Below are 8373 nucleotides of genomic sequence, written 5' to 3' on the forward strand. Positions count from 1 at the left end.
GAATTAATTTTTTCGGGAACAGGTCAAAAGGAACTGGAAAAGACAGGATAACAGAAAGGACCAAGAAAGGAAAAAAATGAAACAGGGTCTCAGGGAGTTGAATGACAATGCAAAACACACAAACCTATGTGCTATCCGTGCCCCAGAAGGAGAAGAATGCAAAAAGGGCAGAAAGAATATCTGAGGGAATCATGACCAAAACTTACCAACTCTTATGAAAGACATAATTATCAATATCCAAGACGAAAAATGCACCTTAAGGAAAAGAAATCCGAATATACCTACTCCAAGACACCTCCTATTCAGAATGACAAACATCAGACATAAAGAGAATTCTGAAAGCAGCAAGAGAACAACAAAGTATCACATACAAGGGAACGTGAGCAAGATTAAATGCCAACCTTTCATCAGAAACCGTGGAGGAAGGAAGAAAATGGTATGAAATGTTTAAGGTACTGGAAGAGAAAAACTGCCAGCCAAGAATTCTGTATCTGGCAGAACTGTCCAGCTCAGGCTGACAGTTTCCAGGGCATGGTCAGGGTCTGCTTGGAGGAATAGGTCACGTGCCTGAGGTATAACGAGGGCGCCCTTTGAGCATGCCCAGGACAGCGAAGTCCCTCGCTAAGGGGCGGAGCCTCGTGAGTGCTCTTGAGCTCCTCCATGGCTGGGGCGGGGCTGGGTTGGTGAGAAAGGGTCACGTGTCCTGCCGCCTCCCTGGGAGCTTGTTTGCGCAGGCGCACTGAGAGCCCACGCGGCCCAAAGGCTAAGGGGCGGCGCTTCCGTGAGGAAGGCTGAGTGCCTGGGGCAGGTGGAGGGAAGCCTGGTTCCCGCAGCTGTGAGGGAGAGGGAAGGCGGAGGCGCAGGCGCTGTGGGTGAAGCCGCCTACCCTGAAGGCCAGGGTGCCATGGGGGACGCCGACCGCCACGAGGAGCCTGTGGGTGCTGACGACCAGGGCGACCCCAGCGGCCCTGATGGCCAGGGTGGCCCCGGCCGCCCCGTCTGCCAGAGCATCCCTGCTGACTCCGAAGGCTCGGGGGTCGCCAGCGGCCCTGGCAGCCCCTGTGACCCCTGCGGCGCGGGAGGGGAGGGCGCTGCCGCCGGGGGTGCCCCCCAGGCCGCGCGGGCACCACATGCCCCGGGGTCTGGTGGAGACGCAGTGCCGGGGGCTGGAGGGGCAGGAAGCCGACTTCTAACCTTGTATCCTTTACAGGGGCCATGGGGGGGCCAGGGCCGGCTCTAGGTGGAGGGGCTGCCGTGGGGGCCGGTCTGGGGGCTTCAAGGGCGGATGGTGGAAGGGGATGCCTGAGGGCTGGAAGGGGGAAGGAGGCAGGCCCGAGCGGCCTGAGCTGACAGGAGGGGGAGAGTGGGCCACTGCAGGAGAGCTTCCCAGGGGCCAGGTGGCCCGGGGCCCAGGCGAAGGCAGCAGGCGATGGTGCCTTAACCCCGCCTCCCCCAGCACCCTCATGGTGCCCTTCGGGTCCGCACTGGAGGCGGAGATGGTCTACAGCTCCCTGATGCCTGATATCCACTGCCAAGGGCAAGTTGTTCGGAAGGAGATCACCGTGAATGGCAGCGTCCTGGCTGTGTGAGTTCTGGACGGGGCCCGGTTGGAGGGTGGCGGCGGGTGTGGGGCCCATCTCACTCCGAGGAAGGTGGACATGGAGACGGGGAGCCACCCCAATGTTGGGTCTCTGGGTGGGGGGGGAGGTGCCTGAAGCCCTAGACTTAGGACAGAGGTCTCACCTTCAACTTGATCGTTGCCCCTCACTTGCAGGAGATGGGCAGCTGAAGACCTTGCCCTCCTCCGAATTTCCATCAACGCCTTCCTCAACGAGCTCTCCCTGATCATGTGGAACATCCAGAGCATTGGGCTCCCGTTTCCACGAAGCCTCACCTGGAACTAGCCCTGAGACCTAATCTTGCATTCCTTCCCAGGCAGCTTGGGTCCCTAGAGGCCCTGCCGCTTTATTGTTGGCACCGAATTTGCGCTCTGGGCACACTTATTTCGTGTGGCATTTAATTGTCTCTTAAGTGCATCAAATAAAGCTGATTTGCTACTCCTTGTCTGAATTTCTTTTCATTTCCTGCACATCCAGATTTTATTACCTTGTCTTCGGTTGGAGGAGATGTTTGGGGATTCAAGTATGCAAGCAGTGCAGATTAACTAAGATGATTTAGAAAATGGAAAAGCAATTAAAAGCAACTCTGCTCTGTCATGTAGCTTGAAGTACTGTCAGTGCCTGGAATGTTTTCTTTGCCAATGATCAGATTTATATATTAAATATATAACAATAATAATGTATGCTTGATAAAAGCTTAGCATTAATTTTCCCTGATTTTTTCACTTAATACATGACTTTTCCTCTTTCTAAAATCAATAGAATGGATACATAAATAATACTTTATATTCTAATTATTGATTATTTACATTTCCAATTTTTCCCTATTATAGGTAATTATAAAATTGCATTCTTGTATTATTTTTGCACGAATGGCTATTTAATTTAGATTCCTAGAGGTAGAATTATTGAGTTAAATTAATTTTCTATTTATTTTTAGAACTCTTGGTATACAATATAATATTCTTGTCCAGAAGGTGAACCTCCCAACAGAAGACTGGTTATAGGGGTTGAGGAAGCCTGATATGAGACAGCCCTCTGTCGTCACTCCTCCCATTCTGCCCCTTCTCCCTTTGATCAGCCACACTGGGCTTCTAGCCTATTCTGAAGCACAGCAGGCCCACTCTTGCCTCAGGGCCTTTGCACTGGCTGTTTGCAGTCAGGCACTCTCTTCCCCCAGGTTTCCACCTGGCTCACTCCCAGACCTCCAGGTCCTGCTCAGAAACCACCCCCTCAGCGAGGTCATCTTGGACACCCAATCGACAATGGTACCCACCTCCCCACCTGCCTTGTGTCCCCCCCATTGTACCCCAGCTCCTAGAGCAGTGCCTTCCTGCACAGAGTAGCTGGACACACTCACTCCTTCATCACGTCTCACCAAGTTCCATTTCCTCGACCCAGAACGATCCAGGTCTGTCCCAGCCCCAACTTCACCCTCCTTTTACAGGTGTGGGTGTCAGAGGTAGGCAAGGAGGTGCCCGTGGTGGGAGATGCAACTGGGACAGGAAGGAGCTGCCAGACTTTAAGGAGTCCTGGGAGCAACTGAAGCCCTGGAGGGGGGTGAGCAGAGGGGGACGTGACCTGCCTCACAGCTTTGCAGGATCCCTCTGCCTCCCCGTTGAACACATGCTGAGGGGGCCAGGGCCGACGTGGGGAGACCGGCTATCCACTCAAGAGGAAACAGTGGCTGGGACCAGGATGCGGACAGTGGAGGTGTGGAGAAGTGAGCAGATTGTGAAGAAATCCAGAAGGTCGAGACAACGGGAGGTGCTGATGGACTGGACATGGCCTTGGACCTCCCCAGAGTCCTGGGAAATGGTCCTTTCCCACAAAGAGAGAGCCCGGCTCCACTGCATCCCAATGGTTCTCATCTCTCACCCCTAAGCCCCTCCAATTCCATAGCTTTTTCTCTTCTTCTAAGCCAGGGTGCACCCCCTCCCAAGAGGGTTCTGGGCTCTCTGTGTGCGATTCCTCATTTCCAGTCCCCCCTGATCCGCCCCTCTGCCCGCTGACATCAGAGCAGTTCCTGTCCTGTCACTGAGATCTTCTAGGCCCCATCACGTGTCTAGAGAGCTCATGGACACTTCTAGGTGTATCCAGAGGAGGTGGGAGGAGATGTCTGTGGGTGGGAGTTGACCTGGGCCAGGAAGGATCAGAACTCAGGAAGCACCCAGGAAGGGCAGGCAAAGCTGGGTGCTATGCCAATTCTGTACACCTTCAACTTGATGAGTAAGTGTGTGTGCACGCATGTGCACCATGTGTAAGATGCACATACAGATACCTAATACATGCATGTAGAGCCGTGTGTGTGTGTCTGGAGAAGCGTCAGGGGCTCAGTAATCCTGGCCTGTGCAGGACACTGGTCTGACCTGCCCACAGCAGGCAGGTGAGTCTTTATGTAAAGTTGGCTTTGTCTGTGACCATACATGGGTGAGGCCGATGGAGGGAGAGTGACCACTTCCCGCGCCAGTAACTGATGGGAAGCCAGTGGGATTTGGAGTGCACTTGAGGAGGATGGGAGCCCAGCTCTGGGAGCCTGCAGGAGGGGGCTTATGGACTGGGGGCCTGGGCAGGAGCCGGGAAAGAACCAGAGCCACGCTTCTGGGAGGGCTTGCACCTGCACCTGCACCACTGTCAGGCACGGACCTTCCTTTCCTCAGAGCCTGGGGACAGGGGACGCCTCTTTCCCAGCAAGGAGCAGGAGTGGCATGACCAGAGAAGCCCTCGTGCCTCCTGGTCACTGCAGCATGTCAAGGCGCTTGGCGCTCCATCTAGAGGTGCCCGACCCAGGGGGCACATGCGGTCTTGTGGGAGCTCGGCCTTCTACATGGCCCCAGAGGAGGGACAGCGGGCAGCTAGGTGTGCGCAGGCCATGCCTCCAGGTCTCCAGCTTGGTGCCCAGGCCCAGGTGGGGGCCTTGGGAACGCTCAGGGCAGAATGGAGAGGGGTAGGGGGGCCCAGGCAGAGCTGGCCGCTGGCGCAGGGGGCCCAGGACAGTTCACCTCAGGGAAGGGACTCGAGGGGTGGTCGCCATAATATCTGTCTCAACACTTTTCAAAGAGTTTGTATCATAAAGCATTTAAATGCAGTGCAATTAAGGTTTTGAAATCAATACCCAAAAGAAAACTCAAAGTAGAGAACTTTCACATGAGCATTTGAGGAGGGGTTTAAAAGGAAGAATATAATTTGAGATGTTTCTCTGTCCCGGGAAAAAAATAGGGAAGACGGAATCCCTTTTGTAACAATGACATTTTACTTTGCCAGGTTAAGGAACTGGAACCTCTGAGCGATTTCCTTTGTTGCAGCAAAGCCAGGAGTTCTGAACCAAAGAAAGCCCCAAAAGCGAAACTCCAGAGTGATGGAGGAACAAATTTACTACATGCGGGCCCAGGAAAGAGGCAATCGCCAAATTCTGAGCCCCGTTTTTCAGTTTCTTAGGTTTATATAGGATTTCAGGTGGGATCAGCATAACTTTTCCTCATTGACTAATGTGTTGCTAGGTGATATTTTGGAAGCTGGAGGGTTACAGAGGCATAATGCAGCTGCAAGTTTGCGGGCTGATTTACAGAAGCAGGAGTGGGGGAGTCACTCGTTTGATATCTTTCTACTAGGTCATTTTTCACAGGGTGATTTACAGAAACAGGGGGCAGGAGTTAGTCACTTCACATTCTCCTGCAGGGCCAAGCCCTCACAGCCCGACCCACAGAAGTGGGGGGAGGCATGATTGTTAGATATTTTTGCTAGGTTATGCATTTTATTTCTCAACATTTACCCCCTCTGATGCCCCTATGTACTTTTTATAATGTGTCACTCATGCTAAGTGGAAAGACAATTTAAGGTAGTCAAGCATCCTACAATGCACAATTATACTAGTGAGATTAGTGTCCTTTCAGCCACACTCCAGTCTCTGGGAGCTGTAGCTGCCAGTCCAGTCCCAAACTGCAAAGCTGAGCAGTCCTAAGAGGAGTAGGAGCCAAAGAGAAGAGGAGTTCATCTAGTCAGGTGATGGCGATTTGCGGTGGCTCTGGGTAATTCAGATTTTCAAGGGGCAGTCAGGTACAGGGTGAGTTGCCCAGTTGTTTTGTTTTTCATAGGAGTGTGCCCTTTTATCTCTAGTATGATGAATTCAAGGGCCAGTACCTGACACTTTGAGAGCAGTGGGGGTTACAAGGGTAGAAGTACTACGGCCTGTCCAGTTTGGGTAGAGGCGCTCTTCTCAGGTTTTTTGTTTTTTGTTTGTTTTATTAATCCAAATGAGGTTTCCTAATGGCATGGGATCCTGAGACAGGACAGTTTTGTGGATTTGGGCTAGGGTGTTTTAACTGTGGAGGAGAGAATCCTGGCCAGGTTTTCCTAGGAACCTGAGATTTCCCTTGAAGTTTTGAATAATTGGGGGTGGTTGTTTAAAGGGAACTTCAAAAGGTGAAATGCCTGAGGGTCCTTGGGTGCAGTCTGCCCTTAAGGAGGGCTAATGGGAGTAGATTTCCTCACAGGAGGGCAGTTTTTTTATTTTTTACAGTCCTCGGTTAGGGCTGCTTTGAGGGTTTGATTTCTGCATTTTACTTTCCCTGAGCTTTGGGGCCTGTATGCTGTGTGGAGGTCTTACTTCATCCCTAACATTTTGCTAGCTCTTGGACAGTGGCTGGCAGGAAAGCTGGGCCATTGCTGCTGCTTATGGATAAAGGCATCCCGTGCCGGGGAATTATCTGTCAGAGCGAAGCTTTAGTACTTTCCTTGTTTCTCAGTGTGGGTGGGAAAGGCCTTGACCCAGCCCGAGGAGGTGCACATTATTCCTAACAAGCACCTATGCCTTTGACCTGGTTTCACCTTGGCAGAGTCCATTGTTAAGTTCTTAAAGGGGCACCTCCTGCGTGTTGGAAGCCGGCCAGGGCCTGGGGGTCCTGGGAGGGGTCGCGTTCAGCGCAGGTTGGCCCCGGCTGCCAACAGTGGTGCAGAGCGAGGTCGTCAGGCAAATGCAGCAATGTTTTCTGAGCAGGGCCTTACAGCAGTTTTTCCCAGGTGGGCGAGCTGGTGGTATGGTCGAACCAGGGTGTACACGGCCCCCTCTGGGATGCACGCCCTGCCATCTGGGAGGAGACAGCTCCTTCTGGGGTCTGGAGTCCCTCCCCTTCCTTGCCCACTCCTGCTTCCCCGGGGTGCAGTTCAGCCTTTCCGTGCGTTGTTTAAAAAGGGACAGGTGAGGCACCAGTGGTGGGGCTGCAGCTCGGGGACCCCCTTGGTTGCCTGTCCAGCCGCCCCTTCGGCCAGTGCATTTCCCCCAGCAACTGCATCCGTTTTCCTTTGGTGCTCCCGATAGCGATGGGAATATGGAGAAACATGGGAAAACTACAATTGGTGTAACATATACACTGTGGTTAGCAGCAATACTATAATTTTCTTGCATTAATGCCAAGCTATACTGTGTTTATAATGGAGATATATTGAAAACCTTTGCCAAATGTACGCTATGGACCATGATTGGTGGTAATAGTCTGAGGATATTATCTCATAATCTGTAACACATCTGCATGATTGTTTTTCAAATTCACAATCTGTTACAAAAATACATTTAATAAAAATATTATGGATTGGGGGGGAAATGCACCAAATGTAAGATAAGGAATATAGTTGGTGGTTTTATTTTGACAATGCTCTGCCTAGTTTGTAACAAATGTTTCACACCAATGCAAACAGTTGGTGAGGGGTGATGAATGAGACCGTTATGTGATGTTATGAATGTTTATTTTGTAAGTTTGCAATCTTTAATATACACTTATTCTTTTTTTAAATTTTTAATTCATTTTTTAAAAAATATTACATTAAAAAAATATGAGGTCCCATTCAACCCCACCACCCCCACCGCCCACTCCCCCCACAGCAACACTCTCTCCCATCATCATGACACATCAATTGCATTCGGTAAGTACATCTCTGGGCATCGCTGCACCTCATGGTCAATGGTCCACATCATAGCCCACACTCTCCCACGTTCCATGCAGTGGGCCCTGGGGGATCTACAATGTCCCGTAATTGTCCCTGAGGCACCACCCAGGACAACTCCAAGTCCCGAAAACGCCTCCACATCTCATCTCTTCCTCCCGTTCCCCGCACCCAGCAGCCACCTTATTCTTTATGTGTGTTCAGGTATGAATGATATACTTCAATTTAAAAATACAAAAAAAAAGATGAGCACACAACCAGCAGACAGTGAGAGTAACAACAAGTGGGGATTAGTTGAAAGAAATAAATAAAATAAATCATTAACAACAAAAAAAAACCTCTGCTATTGATAGGGTGACGGGAAATAGTGCAGAGGTGCCCAAAGATGTACTTACCAAATCCAATGGATGTGTCATGATGATGGGAACGAGTGTTGTTGGGGGGGGGGGAGAGGGGGGGTGGGGGGGTGGGGTTGAATGGGACCTCACATATATATTTTTAATGTAATATTATTACAAAGTCAATAAAAAATAAAAAAATTAAAAAAAAAAAAAAAAAAAAAAGAGGAACAACCACATTGAGGGGCAGTTTTGTACAGGAATTTAAAAATCCAAATTCCCTTTAATCTCATGATTATGTTGGGAATTTATGCGAAGCTTCCGAGTGTTGGCCCCTTCCCCGTATCTCCGTGTGCTCCCCCATGATCTTGCCTTGTGTCGTGGTTTCCTGACTTCCACATCCACACCTGCAGCCTAAACCACTCCCTAAGCTCCTGGCTCTTATCTTCACACTCAGCCTCTCCACGTGGGTGTCT

This window comes from Dasypus novemcinctus, chromosome X (assembly GCF_030445035.2).
Source record: "Dasypus novemcinctus isolate mDasNov1 chromosome X, mDasNov1.1.hap2, whole genome shotgun sequence".
In the NCBI taxonomy this organism is placed as follows: domain Eukaryota; kingdom Metazoa; phylum Chordata; class Mammalia; order Cingulata; family Dasypodidae; genus Dasypus; species Dasypus novemcinctus.